The following is a 21,190-nucleotide window of genomic DNA, read 5'->3' as shown; positions in this document are numbered from 1 at the left end:
GCGATCACTGATCTTCTCAAGGCAATTTCCCAAAAACGACAACCTCCTCTAACACTGCGGGGATATACCCCTTGTTGTATCTATACCTCCAGCTACTCCCAGTGCTGGTTACTTCCCTGGCACTCACTGACTGCTTCATTTTAGTATATCCTGATGTTGCATCCATTACTCCCGCACTTCCAGTGCTGGTCATCGTTGCCAATACTTGCTGGATACTTCTTACTACCATAACTTAGTGCCGAGCACCTATCCCAGCGAATGGTTCAGATATTCCTTCAAGTAAAAGATTCGTCCCTGCAACGTTTAGACTCAAACGATAGCTGCGCAACAGGGTTAAACCCTTCCCTCATAGATTATCCAACCCTACTGTGAGAGGCGTAGCACACCCTGATCAAATAGCTGTCTTATACCATAGTCTTCTTACCATCACTGCCACTGACTGAAAATCTGTTGTCCCCTATCTGCCTTCCGGATGAACCGAGACCACCCTGGTCCCTACTAATCTATCAACATCTGGATTACCGGCTCCCACCGATCGCTAGCCCCAACACAAACTCCTAGTCGCTCCCAACGACTTCCGAAGAAACTTAGGCTACCTAATACTGCCCCCTCTACTCTGCCACTCTGGCGCTACAAGTCTTGGGATCCTCGATCCCCTAACTTAACCCAAAGGTTCTTACCAGGTCCCACCTGTGCTACTAAAACTCACGGGCCTCACTCACGGGTCCCACCGGACTATACTACTATGCAACCCTACTCTCAGGTCTCACCTATACTGCTACTCACATACGGGCCTCGCCCATGGGTCTCACCCAACTACATCATGGAGCGGCCTCTCCCAAGGTCTCACATTTCTAGGGCTATGCAGGCTAGCTCCATACTATTCTCATCAACTACCCATTCCTGATTCCTACCTTGATCACTAGGAGGTAAGGGCCTCGCCCAAACTCCGCTAACTTAGGAGACTCGGGCCTCCGCCCACTCTCCGCTAACTAAGCTGCTAGGGAATGCTACGACCTTCCCATAGTCTTACAACACTTTCCACCACTGACTCGCTTCTGGAAAAATGTTGCGGCTACCCCGCCGCTCTACCATGCTCTTCTTGCTGTCTCTGCCACTGACTGCTACACGAAAGCATCACATGCTAATTGTTCTCAAGATCCTCATTCCGACTCACTCGAGTCCTATAAGCGATCATCCAACCTGAATTCCCAACCAGATACTAACCATCTCGATTACATGAACTAACTGTTGGGAAGTTTCTCAAACTCCCAACGCTGAACTTCTCAATCCATCAATCACTATGCTACTTCCTTTCCTTCTCAGAGGCTGTGTACTCATTCTGGATCTGCGTGCTCTCACCCTTGTATACTCGGAGGGTTCTCCCCCACTTCGATCCTGCTTATACCTCACTGCTCCATGCTTGAGGAGTATTCCCAATCTCCTCTACTATACCTCAATCAATCTGCTGAAAAAACCCAAGCTTGCCACAGCTAGGGGGTCTAACCAATCCATCACTTAATAACACCTTTCTGAATCCGGCGGGTCACTACTGAGTTCCACATAAGCATGCAATAGTTACGACATCCTAAGTAACCTGCTTACATAGGGCACGACCCCTAACTCCCATTTTAATATCCAAGGTATGCAGATGGCATATAACTAAATCACAAGCAAGCCGCACAATTCTAAAATACTCATACCAATAACGATGCAGAACCATAACAATATAATAATGCATAAAGAAAACAGAAAACGAAAGTCGCATACCTGCGACGTCCGGCGTTGCTCGCGCCTCCATGGTAGTCATCTGAAAAGCCCTTCCTCCTACTGCAGACGCCTCTGCTCGGCCCTGACGGCCGTCTGTGATCCTCAAAGTTGCCGAGGCAGGTGCCATCACCCGTCCTGCTGAAAGTAAACTGGGACACTGGGCCTTCTTGTGGCCCCGCTGACTGCAGTGAAAACATATCAGATCTGATCCCTGTGTGGTGGTAGCAGTACAATCCCTGCTAAAATGACCAGGCCGGCCACACTTGAAGCAGCCCGAATCTCCACCACTACCACTCCTCCACGCACCCTCGTGCGTCCTGCCGCACCTCCCGCATCTGCCATGACTCTGGTGATCCCTCGATCTAGAATCTGACCCCTTGGGCCTTTTGCCCGAACCTTTGGCTACCTGAACCTCATCCGGCTTCCTCTTCCGGATCTGCTGCAAATCGATCTCCCTCTCTCTAGCCCGAGAAATCATATCTTCCAGTGTCTTATAGCCGGACCTGCTCACGAACTCCCTGATGTCAGCCCTCAACATCAGTGACATCCCCAATTTTCACAGCCAGAAAAGACCGATTTTGAGTATGCTTTGTTTGAAAATCAGAGTAACATTTTAAATAAAAGTTTTGCAGAATTGTCCCAAAACAAAATATGATAAAGATTTATCAAAAGCATTTCCATAGAAATGTATTTCATTAAAAGACTTATGATGTCATGTTCGTACAGATCAAAAGCATAAACAGTACAATATAAGCCTTACTACATTATTTCATATCTACAGGCCTATATCCGTAATCCCTCATCCAAAACATCACATCTATGCTCATGCGCCACTACCTGTAATACAAGAAACTGAGTGGGTCAGGCTTGGGAGCCTGGTGAGCACATAGGGTTTTCAACCTATAATAAATAAGTTTATTAATTTCATCAACCAACAATAACCCGATTACCCGTTCCCGTTATCCTCACATTACGTCCCTAAACACCTATCATAAGGGACCTATCTTAAGGATCATTATCGGGATGGACACTACTGCTAAGGGGATTCCTCAGCAATAAATGTCCTAAAGGCAACCATGTGGGGGATGGAGTACACCAGTGAACACATCGTTCACAAACACCTACAGGTTGCGAGCCTGCTAGCGTTCCGCTGGACTGTCTAGAAGAGTCCGTGGTTGTCATCCATACTCCGCTATATGACAGAATCAACAACAACAACATCGAGGCCTCTCATCATTTTATCACTCATCACCTATTACATCTACCCATGTTTTACCCCAATATTTTCGTAGATATAAAATACATATACAGTTTAAATCATTGAAAACATGTATAAAAACGTTCATCCAGCATAGATAGCAAGTATTCAGATAATATGCACACATAGCATGTAATTTATGTAAAATACTTCATATCTATGTGTAAGCTGAAAGTAACTATACACTCACCTGAAAGGTGGTGACTCAGCACTCGGACAACGCTTTGATACTCTTAAAACAGTTTTCCTTCGATAAAACCTAGTATCAATACCACTAGGGTTTAGTCTAACGTCAACCGCGACTAATTAATAGTCTGACTATTATTACTATTATATAAGCGTTAAATAACACTCAATATAACTCATAATAATAGCCCAAATAATTATTTTAAGGACCTAATAACATTACTATAATTATTTGAAAGCTATATTAAAAATTGCATAAGCGTAGCTCACTTACAGCGGTTTTTAAAGAAAACCAGGCTTTGCTCGGAGCAGCGTTTCGAAACCGAAAGACCCTTTTTCTCGGGACTCCGGGAGCCTCGGGGCTTCCTTCGGGTGCTAGGGGTTTTTCCTAGGGTTTAGGGGAGTTAAAATGGGTAGTGAGAGAAAGTAGTTTAGAGAGAGAAGTGAAAATGTGTGAAAAATCCGGGAGAATTCGCATGGTATTTATAGGGGCGAGGCCTCGGTTCTACGCTGGGCGTATGCCTCGGATAAGGCCACCAGCTCGGATCCAACTGTCTTCGTACATCGGATGGATAAGTCGAGGGTACGCGGGGCGTACTGACTTCGGACGCGGGGCGTAGGCGCGGAGTGACGTGTCGTCCATCCGAAGCAAGGCGTGATCAGCAAGCGACGGTCCAGATCATGCCACGTCATCATCAGCTTCGCAATTTGCACTCTCAACTTGTAAAAATCATAACCTTTGCATACGAGCTCCGTTTTTTACGTTATTTATATTCACGCGAAGGCGGGAACGTACTCTACAACTTTCGTTTAGACTCTGTCGGCTAATTTTAACTTTATTTTAAAAGTTATATTATTAACAGGCCGGGACAGGATTGGTTCGTTAAATTCTCATAACTTCTTCATCCGACGCCCGTTTTCGTCCATCTTTTTCTCGTTACGCTACTCTTAACGAGATATTCGATTCTTGTTTAGGTTGTGTCGGCTAAAAACCACTCGATCTAATATTCGAATTTCGGGTTGTACATTGCTAATCCGAAACTTCGAAAAATCATAACTTCTTCATACGAAGTCAGATTTGGGCGTTCTTTTTATCGACGCTCTTAGTTTAACATACTCTACGACTTTAGTTTAGACCGCTAAGGTTAAATCTTGCTCCATCGTAAATTCACTATTTACGCTTCCCGGTATCGTGCGTGTTCTGTCGCGAAACTTCGTCGGGTCGTAACTTCTTCGTTATAACTCGGATTTCGGCGTTCTTTATATCCCCATAATCCTTGTTTCGACCACTAGAACTTTATATAAAGATATTGGGCTTATTTCACACTTTAATTTTGATGCTTATTTTTATTATTTATTAATTATATATTTATAATTAAATAATAAGCACATAATTCACATAATACTCAAATATTTCATCTTTATTATTTCAAAAAGAGTTACAATAGTTGACCTAGACTATTACATTGTCAAAAATGCTTAGCCCCGAAACCCGGGCGTTACAATTCTCTCCCTCTTAGGATGATTCCGTCCCGGAATCATGCGTCAGCAAACAGATGTGGATAGCGACTCATCATGTCACTCTCTGTTTCCCAAGTGAGATTCGGCCCATTCGAATGTTTCCATCGGACTAGCACTAAGTCGACCATCTTGCGTCATAACTTCTTAGTCTTACGGTCAACAATTGCTTCAGGCTCTTCGATCAACCTCTTATTCTCATCCATCCTTAGCTCTGAGATTGGAATTATGTCGGGAACTTCTCCCGTGAATTTCCTCAAATAACACACATGGAAGGTGTTATGAATACCATCGAGTTCTTCGGGCAATTCCAGCTTGTAAGCTTGGTTCCCAATCTTCTGAAGAACTTTGAACGGTCCAATTAACCTTGGACTTAGCTTTCCTCGTTTCCCGAATCTTATGAGTCCCTTCCACGGTGAGACTTTAAGCAAAACCGAATCCCCAACTTCGAAGGTCATCGGTCGTCTTTTCTTGTCAGCATAGCTCTTCTGTCGATCCTGAGCTGCTAACATCCTTTCCCTAATCACTTTTAGTTTCTCAGCAGTCTCATGGACTATCTCGGGGCCCATAAACTACTTCTCTCTGGCTTCAAGCCAACAAGACGGCGTACGACACTTCTGTCCGTATAAAGCTTGATAGGGTGCCATCTTGATGCTCGAGTGGAAACTGTTGTTGTAGGAAAACTCTACCAGAGGTAAGTGCTCGTCCCAGTTCCCTTGGAACTCAAGGGTACATGCTCTCAGCATATCTTCCAGTGTTTGAATCGTTCTTTCGATCTGACCATCAGTTTGCGGATGGTAAGAAAGTACTCAAACACAACTTTGTACCCAACTCCTCTTGTAGACTCCTCCAAAATCTTGACGTGAAACGACTATCACGATCTGATACAATCGTAAGAGGAACACCGTGAAGTATTACTATCTCTTTCACATAAGCATTTGCGAGCTTATCCATAGACCACTTCTCGTTGGCTGCTATGAAGTGTGCACTCTTAGTGAAACGATGCACGACTACCCAAATCATGTCGTGACCGTTCTTCGTCCTGGGCAGTTTGGTCACAAAATCCATGGTGATGTCCTCCTATTTACCCATGGGTACAGGTAAAGGTTCCAAACTCCCATACGGTTTCTGATGTTGTGCCTTAACTCTCGCACATGTCACACACTCGGCCACATACTTCGCAACATCGAGCTTCATCGTCGGCCACCAGTAGTAGGGTTTTAGGTCCCTATACATTTTAGTGCTACCGGGATGAATCGAGTAGATGGTCTTGTGTGCTTCTTCCATCAGAAGATCTCTTATTCCTCTCGTCTTAGGTACCCAAATCCGATCTTGGAATACCTTCATTCCTCGACTGTTCGTACCGAACACTAACGTTTTTTCCCAAACGTTCTTCCCTTCGGTCATTTTTCTCTAAACCTTCTTCTTGAGCTTTCCTGATACTTTCCACAATCGTCGAGACGACTTCAATTCTCAACGCTCTTGGCCTTTTTCTTTCAAGGTTGAGTTTCCGACTGAGAGCATCAGCGACAACATTTGCTTTACCGGGGTGGTAAAGTATCTCACAGTCATAGTCCTTGAGTAGTTCTAGCCAGTGTCGTTGCCTCATGTTTAATTCTTTCTGATTAAAGAGATATTGGAGACTCTTATGATCAGTGAAAAGCTTTCACTTCGTGCCGTAGAGGTAATGCCTCCATATCTTTAAGGAAAAGACTACCGCTGCCAACTCCAGATCATGAGTGGGGTAGTTCTTTTCATGGTCTTTCAATTGTCGAGATGCATATGCTATCACCTTTTCTCTCTGGGTTAGAACACAACCCAACCCGACTCCAGATGCGTCACTATAAACTGCGAAGTCTTCAACTCCATCGGGTAGAGAAAGTACCGGTGCTTCAAATAACTTCTTCTTTAGCTTCTCGAATGCCTCATCGTGTTTCTCACTCCACGTATATGTAGCTCCTTTGTGGGTCAACGCTGTCAATGGTGCAGCTATTGAAGAAAAGCCTTGGATAAATCGTTGGTAATATCCAACTAATCCTAGAAAGCTTCGAATCTCTGTGGGACTTTTCGGACGTTCCCACTTCATCACAGCCTCGATCTTTGCGGGGTCAACCATTATCCCTTCTTGGTTAACCACGTGACCCAAGACCTGGACTTCTCGTATCCAAAAGTCGCATTTGGAGAACTTAGCGTAAAGCTTCTCCTTCTTTAACACTTCCAACACTTCCCGTAGATGCTTTCCATGCCCCCCTTGGCTTTTCGAGTAGATCAGAATGTCGTCGATGAACACCATTACGGATTTATCGAGGAATGGTTTACAAACCCTATTCATCAAATCCATGAACGCTGCTGGAGCATTGGTTAGTCCAAATGACATAACCAAGAACTCGTAGTGTCCATATCTAGTTCTAAATGCAGTCCTCTCGATATCTTGCTCTCTCACCTTCAGCTGATGATATCCTGACCTAAGATCGATCTTTGAGAAGTAGCTCGAACCTTGCAGCTGATCGAATAGGTCATCAATCCTCGACAATGGATACTTGTTCTTCACCGTTGCCTTATTCAGCTCTCGGTAGTCTATGCACATCCTCATGCTTCCGTCCTTCTTCTTCACGAATAACATCGGAGCTCCCCAGGGTGATGAACTAGGTCGAATGAAACCGTTGTCCAACAGCTCCTGAAGTTACATCATAAGCTCCTTCATCTCTGTCGGTGCTAATCGGTAAGGTGCTTTTGCTATCGGTGTTGTACCTGGTAACAAGTCTATCCAAAACTCCACTTGTCTATCAGGTGGTAACCCGGGAAGATCTTCGGGAAAGACTTCCGGATAATCACACACAACCGGTATATTCTGCACCTCTTTCTTTTCCTTCTTAGCATCGATTACGAATCCCAAGTATGATGTACATCCTTTGGAAAAACATTTCCTGGCTTTCATCAGGGAGATGATTCCAGAATTCACTTTGCGTTTGTCCCCGTACACCATAAATGATTCCTTTCCGGGTGGGTTTACCCTTACTATCTTCTTTCGGCATTGAATTTCAGCATCGTTGGCGCTAAGCCAATCCATACCCAAAACGATGTCGAAACTGTTTAACTCTATGGGTAATAGCTCCTCGTGGAATTCGTTTCCGTTTAGGTCGATGACGATGTTCCTAATACGATCAATAACAGGTACGAATTTGCCACTGGCAACTTCTACAATCATGGCATTATCAAGTTTTTCTACAGGCAATGCTAATTTCCTACCAAATTTACACGACACAAAGGAGCAGTTGGCTCCGGAATCAAATAGTATATTGGCAGGCAAACCATTTACAAGAAAGGTACCTGAAGCGACGTCTGCTGCCTCCTTCGCAGCCTCGAGCGTCATCTGGAAGGCTCTTGCCTTCGGCTTCGGTGGTATGTTGGGTATTCCTGCCTCCTTCTTCTTCGGGCAATCCTTTTGAAATGTGCCCCTCCTCGTTGCACTCACAACAGACCTTCTTAGTGAACATGCATTCATTGGCATAGTGCCCAGGCTTTCCGCATTTGAAACAAGTAACCCCTCCGTCACACTTCCCAGAGTGCTTCTTCTTGCACTTGTCACACCACTTCGCTTCGGCTCCTCCTCCTCTCGAACCAGACTTCGAGAATTTACTCTTCTTATCGGACCTCGAGGATCCATCAAATTTCCTTTTCTCTCCCACCTCCGCTCTCTACAGACCCTTCTCTCATATCTGGGTCTCCACATTCTTAGCAGCCCAGATGGCGGCTTTCAGAGTGGTATTTTGCTTGACCATTGGACCAAAGTCCGCTGGTAATCCGAGGGTGGATATAATATGTATGGTGAATAATACAAATATGACAAGCATGACATTATTTGACTGATGTTTCTGAAACTTTATCAAGAATGCTTCTCCTGTGACCAATTAGATTGTGAATTCCATGCTAGACAGGTTTTTTCCAAACGGTAGGTGTTGGTTTTTGAGTTTTTAAAAGTCAATTGCTATCATTATTTTTGTTTATATATTAATGAAATATTTTCTTCTTTTAGCAATTGAAACCATAAGGAATAATCAACCCATCATCTTTGACTCACCAACTTGTTTCTTCACGAGCACTTCTTCTTGCTACTAACACTTCAGGTAACATTCATTAAGGAGAGCAAGGCCTTTTGGGGTGTCAAAAGAGGTAGATTTTTTTCCATAATTCCCATAAACATGTGTAAGAGCATGCACAAATGTGACATTCTCGAATTTTCCTAAAAATAAACAAAACCTACAACATGAAAAACACACTAATATTCCCAAAATAAATATCAAGTAAATTAATATAAAAACTAAATTCTAATCATAAATTAGCTAAACTATAATATTAAAATATCATATTTTATTGTTGTTCTAAAAAAAATAAAAAATAAAAATAAATAAAAATAAAAATTAAAAAATAAAAAAATTAAAAAATCATATTTTACTTTTATTTATAAAATTATGATTTTAACCTTTTTACATATTATAATTAACTTATTAGTTTAAATATGTTATCTTATGTGAGCAATTGACATTTTAAAATCATAACTTTTGTATAATTTATGATTTTATGCAAATTAATTAAATTATTAATTTCAATATAATGTTAAACGGTTAACTTAAATCAAAATTTCACAAACTTGAAAAAAATCGAGAGACTATTATATAGATAGTTAAAAGTTATAAAATAGTGTTCAACCTAAAATGTAATCCTAAATTAACAAAATAAAACCATGAAACTATTTTTTATAATCATTAAGAATTTTCAAATAAGTAACTTAAAAATAACTTACAATAGAATAGTTAAAAGTAATATTATACAAAAACTATAATGTTATATTTAAAAACAAAAACAATGTTTATTGTTTTAAATAATTACAACCAATGAAACTAACAATATTCATCACATAAGTTTTAAAAAAGTTAAATTTCTGAAACCAAATAAGAGTTTCCAAATACGTTATTTTAAATAACTTACAACAACAGTAGTTAAAAGTAATATTATTTACAAAAATTATATTGTTATCTATAAAAACAAAAACAATGTTTGATATTTTAAATAATTACAATGATATAAATTAAAAAATCTTAAGCGAATAAACTTTTTAAAATTAATTAATCATAAAAACAACTATAAATATCATTAAGTCATATATTATATTTAATTTGTTCATGAGTAACCTTCCATGATATATATATATATATATATATATATATATATATATATATATATATATATATATATATATATATATATTTTGCAAATTAAGTAATTTAAAAAATAAACATTTCAAACATACTATTTTTTTTAAAACAAAATTTACATTAGCTTCAAAGAAAATCACACACTTACACTTAAAAACACAACACATTTGAAATTAGAATAATACAAACTTAAACTTAAAAGACATAACACACTTGAAATTAAATTAACACATACGGAAACTTAAAAAACATAACACACTAAAAAAAATTAATTTAAAAGACGAGTTTAAAATTAAGCATATTTGAGGTCTGCCTCATAATTTGCCAAAACTCAACAAACCGAAAATTTTTGTTAGTTTCAATACGGTATGCTTCAATAGCATTCTCTAGCAAAGTATTTCGTTTCTACCATTTTCAGCTTCATGCATCACCCTACGAAACACACTGTTAAACAGGGTTGTAAGTACGTTTGTGTGCCTCCATTTGGAATCGATTTATTCTTTACCTCGAGGCACTGGGGCTTTGCGGTTGTATTTTTCGGTTATTATCCTCCAAAAGGTTGTCGTATGGAGGGTAATATGAATTGGGTCTTCTGTAACATCAACCCATGAATAAGCCAACAACATCTTTTCATTAGGGGACAAAAACGAACCACACATGCATTAGCGATAATGTTTTGAAGAATATGAAAAATAAGAAAGTTAGGAAAATCGAATTAAGAAGATTTGAATAAGATGAAAAATGAATTAGGACGATGATATTTATAGTTTAATATTTGAAATTTTGAAAAAAATGGTTATATTTTTTAAATTGAGTATTTTTTTTTTTGAAAAGATGGTAATTTTTTGAAAAAATAAAGAATTTGATTAAATGATAAAAAAAAGAGCAATATTATATTATTATTTACAAATTTCTCTCTCATTGGTGAAACCCCACCGAATTGCTTCGGCTCCGCATGCCTCGACTAGGCATTCATCGAAGATGCCGACCCAATTGCCGAGCCTACTCCAAATCCAACCAGCATTATAATTTAAAGGGAAAAGAAAACGAAATAAATAACCCTTATTAAAAATACGGCGGCTTCCGCAGTACCGCAGCACCACCTCAGTCAGTCACGTTAATATCATTCGTAACCATCGTCATCTATTTTCATTTTCTATAATCCTTTCGAGTTTTACTTAAAAGGGTTCCGTTTCCAAGGTCATCTGTACACGCTTCTTCAGCACGTTTAAAGCTACCCCAAAATAAATGCTTCATTACAAAGCATTATAAAAACACCTGAAAACCCTAATTTCCAGCAGCTCCCAGTAAGATCAATGGCTTTCCCAAACATGGTACTTAAGCTGCTGGTCCAAAGGAGAACCCAAAAAGTCTTATTTGCAGAAGCCACTAAGGAGTTTGTAGATTTTCTGTTGCACATCTTCTCTCTGCCTCTCGGCACCCTCATCCAGCTACCGGGTTCCAATCAAATGGTAGGTAGTTTGGGTCAACTCAAAGAAAGCGTTGAGATATTGAATCAAGCTTACTTTCAACCAGGTATCCGTAAAGATGATATCGTTAACCCTAAAACAACGTTCAATGGAAACATGCTTCTGTTGTTGAATGATGCCTCTATGGATGATGAACCTTATACACCAAAAACACTCTACAGGTGTAGTTACAATATTCGTTCTCCAGGTTCAGGTTATAATAATGGTCGTTGTAATTATATATGCGTGAGTGAAAATCCGGATGTTGTGTGTCCTAGTTGTGGTGCTTTGATGAATTTCCGTTTGACGCCTGCTGGGCCGCCTAAAAAGGACGATGAGGCGGCGATGAAGGAAGCGGAGAGGAAGAAAGTACTACAAGGTGGGTATGTGAAGGAGGTGGTGACTTATATGGTTATGGATAACTTGGTGGTGAAACCCATGTCCACCATTTCTAGCATTACTCTCATCAATAGCTTTGGGGTGAATGATCTGAATCAGCTTGAGGAGAAATTATTTTCATTTGGAAATGATGAGGTAATTATATATTATAAAACTTTTTCTTGTGAAGTACAAATTATTGTTAATTGTTAATGTTGAATTTGTTATATGAGTTTTGATAGGCACTGGAGTTGTTGAAGGCGTCTTTGATGACGGACCAAGTGCTAACGATTCTGTTCAGGCAGATGGAATGACAGATCATCCTTGGAATACGATCGATCATTTTGCTGTAGTAGTGCTGTCGTTTTTGAGGGATTATCTTTTGTTATTATATATCTGAATCTTGATGGCATAATTATGGATGGTGATGATAATGGCTGTGGATTTTTAGATTTAATGTTGTTTTGGGTCTGTTGGTGTCTGTATGTAATCTTTCCGCGTTTATATATTATGTATGTATTGTCTTGCTTAATTTTCTAGTTATGTAATGTTTTCGTTTTTATTAGGTTAATACATTTTTTTTAACCATTACTAGGTGGTTAAAATCGGTTTTGGTTAATGGTTAAGTGGTTAATTCAAATGTGGTTATCGGTTAATTTTGGTTAACCAAAAAGATTATAAAAAGTAAATTTATTTCAAAGAAAAGTAAAATTCATTAGGAGTAAATATATTGTTACATCATTTGCTGGTTCATTTCTTTTATTAGTAACATCAATCACCGGATTCAATTCATCCCTTAAAGTTGTATTTTGGTTTTTTGTGGCTTCTTCCATACAAAATTTTTTGAAAATATATTCATACTGAAATTGTGATAATATGACATCAACGGAATGGGTGAAGACACTTAAATATTTTAAGCTTGCGTTAAAAACTATTCAAATTACAATCCCACTCATATTTTGGTTTTTTGATGCACTTTAGTGCACTTTAAATATTTCCTGAAAATATATCCACATTAGAATTTGTCAATATGGGTTTAGCATTTTAAGAGGTCACGTAACAGTGAGATTGTAATTTAAACTCACTAAAGCAAACTTCAAAAACAAACATGGAACGAATCAAGACGTGAAGTGCAGTAAAACACGGAAAAAAAAACAAAACAAAATAACAGAAGGATATTAAAAAAATACCTGAATAGTGAATCCAAAGGGGATGAAAAAGAGACGTTTATATTTTCTAATATGCAAGTGGACTTTGACAATGAAGATTGAAGAAGAAGAAGAAGAATGACGCGGGTATTGTCAATAATAAAAGGGTTTTATTTTACTTGGGCTTTGGTATTTTCAATATTTCTGGACGGTTGTACACTGGATATCGGTTATCAAAAATAAAAATCAAATCAAACGGTTTTAAAAATGGTTCGGTTAATATGGTTCGGTTTTAACGGCTTTAGCGGTTATGGTTCGGTTTTTCGGTTTTTATACTCACCCCTAGCTTTTATGACGTTGTATAAAATGCAAATTACCGATCTTCCATCTCTTAATTTTTTCTTCTTTGCTTCCTTCCTTCTTTGACAAACCTCTCTCTCTCTCTCTCTCTCTCTCTCTCTCTCTCTCTCTCTCTCTCTCTCTCTCTCTCTCTCTCTCTCTCTCCAAAACTCCATCCGCCCCTTGCAATCCTTGCATCCTGAAACCCTTCCCCGATCGAAATCCCAACAACGATACCTTGGCCCTCAATCTTGATATAAATATGCGAACACATCCATTAGAAAAACCTTATTTTTCTGATAAAAACAACATTTGTTTCTCACTAAACCCCTCCTCTTTCTCTTCTTCAAAAGCCAACACAACAGGGTTTTTTTTCATTGTATTTCTCAGTAAAAATATGAGATGTAATTCGATGTTTTATCTGAAAAGTCTTGATTAAGTAGAAATTTCAGTCAATATCATTAAAAATATTAACAATAGTCAACATCATCTATCTACCTCCTCTAATAAATAAAACCTCTAAATTGACACGTGTCCCTCTTCTAATACATTCATTTGCCACATGGCATTCTTCTAATTCCTTCATACGTTTTCTTCTCAGCTAAGTCAAATATCATCCGATTTTACTCCTTTTGACTGATATTAATACCTTTTAAGATTAACAAGTATCTTATCATTAATTGAAATTTAAATTCAATTCTTATCTAAGGAAACCTACTTATTATGAAAAAGTCTATTTGAAGATAAATCCCAATAAATTAGGGAGAAACAATCGTCCATACCTTATTGCCTGTCAATTGTATGTTATATAATATATACCACCATCATCCTTAATGTAGTCTTACGATTTTAGTTTGGTTACTAATTTACGAAATCAAAAGGAATACAACAAGAAACCACCTGTTCATACTCTTCTTCATTCTTCATACGTTTTCTGTTGATTATTGTTTTTTTCATTTCTTTTGATAGATCGGTTTTAATCTTCCCCACTCTTCATTCATTCACCGTTTAGCAATTGAATTTCGAATTTTATTATTCCTGTTGATTGTTTATGTCAATGTACTTTTCGATTTGTCAATTTATAGCATGGTACTTTAAATAATGTACTTTATGCCAGGGTAAAAGAGTATCAATCCTTGTATTTGCATCCACGTCCATCATTTCCTCCCTCCTGCTGGTTTTGCCTAACTATCGGTGGGTTGGCTTGACCAATAGTCCCACTGTAGTTTCCTCCTTCTGACTGCCCATCATTCAGCTCGCGCTATTCAATTGGTACCGTAAGTTCTTCTCGATTCTGTGAAGTAAACGCCTTGTTTCCTCCATTTGGCGATCCAACATCATCTGGATCATCGCTTGCACTCTGGCCATCGTCATTGGCTCAGGTGCCACTTCTTCGACAACATGTATTTGTTGTATCACTGGGGGTTGGTTCCTATTCCCATTTGCATTTACGTTTCCGCTACGGGTCCTTGCCATCTTGTTCTATACACCGAATAAGGTGAATTTAGATCTTTATTTAGGATAGACGTTTAAATCATCCTTATCACTCCGAAACATTTATATGCTAGTTCTAATATCGTACTCGTACGTTTAGAATCCTAAACACATAAGGTTTCCAGATCCGGTCGGCAACAGACCATAGATCCGAACAATAATAGCATATCAGGCACAAAGCATTTAGCACATAAAAGCATTTTAGGCATAATTCCTAAAATAAGCTAGTGCTCACACCTCACAATCATTGCTTAGCATTCTAAGTTTAAGTCTAGAAATCCTACAAATTCCTAGTTCGCTTAAACTAATGCTCTGATACCAACTGTGACATCCCCAATTTTCACGACCAGAAAAGACCGATTTTGTTTATGCTTTGTTTGAAAATCAGAGTAACATTTTAAATAAAAGTGTTGCGGAATTGTCCCAAAACAAAATATGATAAAGATTTATCAAAAGCATTTCCATAGAAATGTATTTCATTAAAAGACTTGGGATGTCATGTTCGTACAGATCAAAAGCATAAACAGTACAATATAAGCCTTACTACATTATTTCATATCTACAGACCTATATCCGTAATCCCTCATCCAAAACATCACATCTATGCTCATGCACCACTACCTGTAATACAAGAAACTGAGTGGGTCAGGCTTGGGAGCCTCGTGAGCACATAGGGTTTTCAACCCACAATAAATAAGTTTATTAATTTCATCAACCAACAATAACCCGATTACCCGTTCCCGTTATCCTCACATTACGTCCCTAAACACCTATCATAAGGGACCTATCTTAAGGATCATTATCAGGATGGACACTACTGCTAAGGGGATTCCTCAGCAATAAATGTCCTAAAGGCAACCATGTCGGGGATGGAGTACACCGGTGAACACATCGTTCACAAACACCTACAGGTTGCGAGCCTTCTAGCGTTCCGCTGGACTGTCTAGAAGAGTCTGTGGTTGTCATCCATACTCTGCTAGATGACATAATCAACAACAACAACATCGAGGCCTCTCATCATTTTATCACTCATCACCTATTACATCTACCCATGTTTTACCCCAACATTTTTGTAGATATAAAATACATATACAGTTTAAATCATTGAAAACATGTATAAAAACGTTCATCCAGCATAGATAGCAAGTATTCAGATAATATGCACACATAACACGTAATTTATGTAAAATACTTCATATCTATGTGTAAGCTGAAAGTAACTATACACTCACGTGAAAGGTGGTGACTCAGCACTCGGACAGCGCTTTGATACTCTTAAAACAGTTTTCCTTCGATAAAACCTAGTATCAATACCACTAGGGTTTAGTCTAACGTCAACCGCGACTAATTAATAGTCTGACTATTATTACTATTATATAAGCGTTAAATAACACTCAATATAACTCATAATAATAGCCCAAATAATTATTTTAAGGACCTAATAACATTACTATAATTATTTGAAAGCTATATTAAAAATTGCACAAGCGTAGCTCACTTACAGCGGTTTTTAAAGAAAACCAGGCTTTGCTCGGAGCAGCGTTTCGAAACCGAAAGACCCTTTTTCTCGGGACTCCGGGAGCCTCGGGGCTTCCTTCGGGTGCCATGGGTTTTTCCTAGGGTTTAGGGGAGTTAAAATGGGTAGTGAGAGAAAGTAGTTTAGAGAGAGAAGTGAAAATGTGTGAAAAATCCGGGAGAATTCGCATTGTATTTATAGGGGCGGGGCCTCGGTTCTATGCTGGGCGTACCGAGGGTACGCTGGGCGTACGCCTCGGATAAGGCCACCAGCACGGATCCAGCTGTCTTTGTACATCGGATGGATAAGGCGAGGGTACGCGGGGCGTACTGACTTCGGACGCAGGGCGTAGGCGAGGAGTGACGTGTCGTCCATCCGAAGCAAGGCGTGATCAGCAAGCGACGGTCCAGATCATGCCACGTCATCATCAGCTTCGCGATTTGCACTCTCAACTTCTAAAAAACATAACTTTCGCATACGAGCTCCGTTTTTGACGTTCTTTATATCCACGCGAAGGTGGGAACGTACTCTACTACTTTCTTTTAGACCCCATTGGCTAATTTTGACTTTATTTTAAAAGTTATATTATTAACAGGCCGGGACAGGATTGGTCCGTTAAATTTTCATAACTTCTTCATCCGACGTCCGTTTTCGCCCATCTTTTTCTCGTTACGCTACTCTTAACGAGATCTTCGATTCTTGTTTAGGTTGTGTTGGCTAAAAACCGCTCGATCTAATATTCGAATTTCGGGCTGTACACTGCTAATCCGAAACTTCAATAAATCATAACTTCTTCATACGAAGTCAGATTTGGGCATTCTTTTTATCGACGCTATTAGTTTAACATACTCTACGACTTTCGTTTAGATCGCTAAGGGTAAATCTTGCTCCATCGTAAATTCACTATTTACGCTTCCCGGTATCGTGCCGGTTCTGTTGCGAAACTTCGTCGGGTCGTAACTTCTTCGTTATAACTCGGATTTCGGCGTTCTTTATATCCTCGTAATCCTTGTTTCGACCACTACAACTTTATATAAATATATTGGGCTTATTTCACACTTTAATTTTGACGCTTATTTTTATTCTTTATTAATTATATATTTATATTTAAATAATAAGCACATAAATACACATAATTCACATAATATTCAAATATTTCATCTTTATTACTTCAAAAAGAGTTACAATAGTTGACCTAGACTATTACATTGTACAAAAAGCTTAGCCCCGAAACCCGGGCGTTACAACATCTCATGATATCGGGCCTTCTTCATCTCCTCGTCCGCGACATACTACGGAACAAGGAGGGCCCTCTCCCTGAACTTGGCGGTGATCTCTGCCACAGTCTCAGTAGTTTGCGTCAAATCCTGAAATTCCCATGCCAACTGCTGCACCTCAATAATCGGTGAAAACTCAGCCCTGAACCTGGCCGAGAAATCGCTCCATGTCATCGCGTCCAACACGACATCATCACCAATGGCATGACCAATCTCCTCCCACCAATCCCTCGATCTGTCCTTCAGAAGACAGGAGGCGAGTCTGACCTTGTCCCCCTCGGGACACCGGCTCGTAAGAAAAGCGTTGGAAACATCGGCCAACCACCTGCTGCTGGCAATGGGGTCCCTAGCCCCATGATAATCTGGTGCTCCGTAAGCTCTAAACTCTCGGAATGTCATAGTACGCGCTCCCATCAAAGCCATTATCTCGGTACGAAAGGTTCCCAGCCTCTTATCCAAGATCTCCAGTATACCCTCCTTGACTGTGCCAAAGATCACAGGAGTCTGATCTAGGATACTGCGCGAAACCTCAGCTGATATCAACTCCCTCATCCACTCCTCGAGTTGCTCGGCTCCTGAACCTGAGCATGATCCCTCTCCAGTGCCTGATCCGCCCACTGGTCTCTCTCGCAATGTCACCATACTGAAAACATAATAAAATAACTATCAGAATACTCATCACTGCTGCGAGATCAAACACACACACTACAAGTTTCCCAGTCTCATCTCCGCCTTTCCCGAATCGAGTACGGATCCTCTGCTTTTAGTAGTACGAGCCCATACTACCTTCCACATCTATCCGTACTTTCCTCAAGAACTGCTTCGACTCCACTAGGTCCCTTTCTCTACTACTACTGCTCCCATCACTATCTCATCCTAGGCTTATCCTAGGGAAACCTCTGACTCCAACCAAACCAGTCCTCAGCCGCTGAAGGCATCCTTGTGATGCCAATTAGCCATCACCGGAATACCATCACATGTGACGAGGCTCAGATAATCCTTCGAGTAAAAGACTCATCCCTACAACGGTTAGAATCAAACGAGAGCTGCGCAATAGGGCCAAATCCAACACTCTGAGATTATTTAACCCTGATCACATGTGACGTGACGTATTCACCTAATGGCTAACTCCCATCACTCAGAATCCCACAATGCAAAAAGCAAGCAGCATTCAGACAAGGGAAAATCTAACCATAACATACTCAAGCAATCATAATCTCATATCAAGAATCTGTACTAGCATGTAACATAAGCTCATAACGCAGGCATAACCTAAACAGGCTACCCTACTACTGTCTAACCAGTACTATCATGCAGCTCAAAAGCACATATAACAGGCACATAAGGCATCCTCCCTAGATCCTTAGTCCTAATCTAGCATGCTGTTCTACTAACTGATAATCATAACATATACTTGTACGGGTATTTTGGGGTACTTACTTGAGTTCGGCTGATTGCATGCACCACACCCTTTTCTCTTATCAAAATTCTTTTCTTTCTGAATTCTTTTTGCTTTACTAAAACTGTTTTCTTTCTCAAAACTCTAACTGTATTTTGAAACTTTTATACCAATCCCTTAGTTTGAGTTCAGACACACCCGAGAGTATGTCCGAATCCCTCAAACCAAGGCTCTGATACCAACTTGTAACGTCCCAAAAATCCGTACCAAATTTTTTTTTTCTTTAAATCATTACTAAAACCATGTTCATATAAAGATATCGTAAATCATAACATAATTCAGAGTATTAATTCCAAAACATATTTTCATTATCAGAGTAAAACATTCCAGTCTGACTAATCAATGGTGTGTGCCATGAGATCACCCCGAGCTCTTCCCTCCGCTACCGGAAGTACCTGAAACCAAAACTGAAAACCGTAAGCATGAAGCTTAGTGAGTTCCCCAACCTACCACATACCCTGCACAAACACATACAACATATACTGGGCCACCCCCGCTATTTCGGGCCTCGCCCGCTACAACGGCCCCACCGCTCCAGGCCCCGCCTGGTTTCGAGCCCCGCTCGGTTACAGATCTGTTTCTCTTAGGCCCCGTCTGTCTCTGGGCCTCGCCCGCTAACATATACCAACACATAAACATACCACAACACATAACTGAACATATACTACTGAATCCTGTACTAAGGCCTCGCCTATCTTGGGCCTCGCCCTTGTGCTGCTATTGATGAGTCGTGGAACCCCGTCCACACTCCTTCTGATAGTGAGATACGGGCCCAACCCACACTCACTCCTTTCCTAACTTGGGCCTCGCCCCCTGCTCTGCTGCTAGTGAGATATGGAACACCGTCCATACTCTGCTATTGGTGAGATACGAGACCTCGCCCACACTCACCTCCCTACCCGACACATACATGTATCACACAGATAACAAGTAGAAACTATCATATAAACCATTCCTTGGGCACCCGCCCGCTATCATTGGACCTTGGTCCTGAATACTGTACTAGCATACTGTGCCTATGGCTAAACCCCGGGTCTTCCTACCCGCAACTACATGGGCCGACATTGTGGCCGTAGACCCATTCACACAAAAGGGAAACTCACCTGCACTGCTGAACTTTGCTGATAACCCTGTGGTTGCCGTCCGACAATTCTCTGAACCGCTGCTCCACTAGCTCCCCGAGCTACCAATATCAATACATATATCACTTAGATCCAAACAGAACTCTGAAGGCCAAATAAGTCCATTCTTGTCAAAGTCAAAGTCCTGGTCAAAGTCAACCCTCCTAACTGACTCTACTCGCCGAGTCAACCCGTTGACTCGTCGAGTCCATATACTCTGAAACTCTCATAATACGACCCAACTCGCTGAGTCACCCCGCCGACTCGTCGAGTTCAATGATCTATGAGTCCCCTCCTGTCCAACTCACTGAGTCACCACTCAACTCACCGATCTAAGTCTTAACCAGAAAAGGTTGAGGTTCTGCGATCCAACTCGTCGAGTCCAAGAACAGACTCGCCGAGTCCACGACAATCTTCAACAGACTCGCCGAGTTGTTCTTCCAACTCGTCGAGTTCCTGCCTATCTTCATACAACTCGTCGAGTCCACCCATGTGACTCGTCGAGTAGCTTCAGTTCTTAATCCATACAGTGGCTTTTCGAGCCATGCAGGGGCTCCAAACTGTAGATCCACACTTCTAAAGCCTATTCCTCACGTAAAGTTTCTAACTTTACGTGAAACCAAGGAGCTATAGGCTTAAAACACTCTAGGGCTAGGGTTTATGAAAAAGAGGCTTCACCAACAACTCATTGACATGAACTTTATGACCTTCTGGACCATTACAAATCTAGATCTGAGGTAGCAACCTCGAATCTAGGTCTCTAACTCGACATAGATCTCATTCATACCCAAAATGCTCCAAATCTCATACATAAGATAGATCTAAATGCAATAAGGCCAGTTTATTACCTCAAAGTTGACCTCCCACTGAAAAGTAATCCCAATCTATGCAAAGCCCCTTGCTCCAAGCTTCTTGATCTTCAATATCTCTTCACAAACCCCCTTATCTAGGTTTCAATTTGCTCCCAAGGGTTCTCACTCACGATTTAGGGTTTCTGGATCTCAAAGAGGAGTAAAGAGGTTGGGGAAGGGGTGCAATGTT

This window comes from Lactuca virosa, chromosome 8 (genome assembly GCF_052849685.1).
Source record: "Lactuca virosa cultivar CGN04683 chromosome 8, Lactuca_virosa_CGN04683_v6, whole genome shotgun sequence".
Classification (NCBI taxonomy): Eukaryota; Viridiplantae; Streptophyta; class Magnoliopsida; order Asterales; family Asteraceae; genus Lactuca; species Lactuca virosa.
This window is presented reverse-complemented; position numbering follows the sequence as displayed.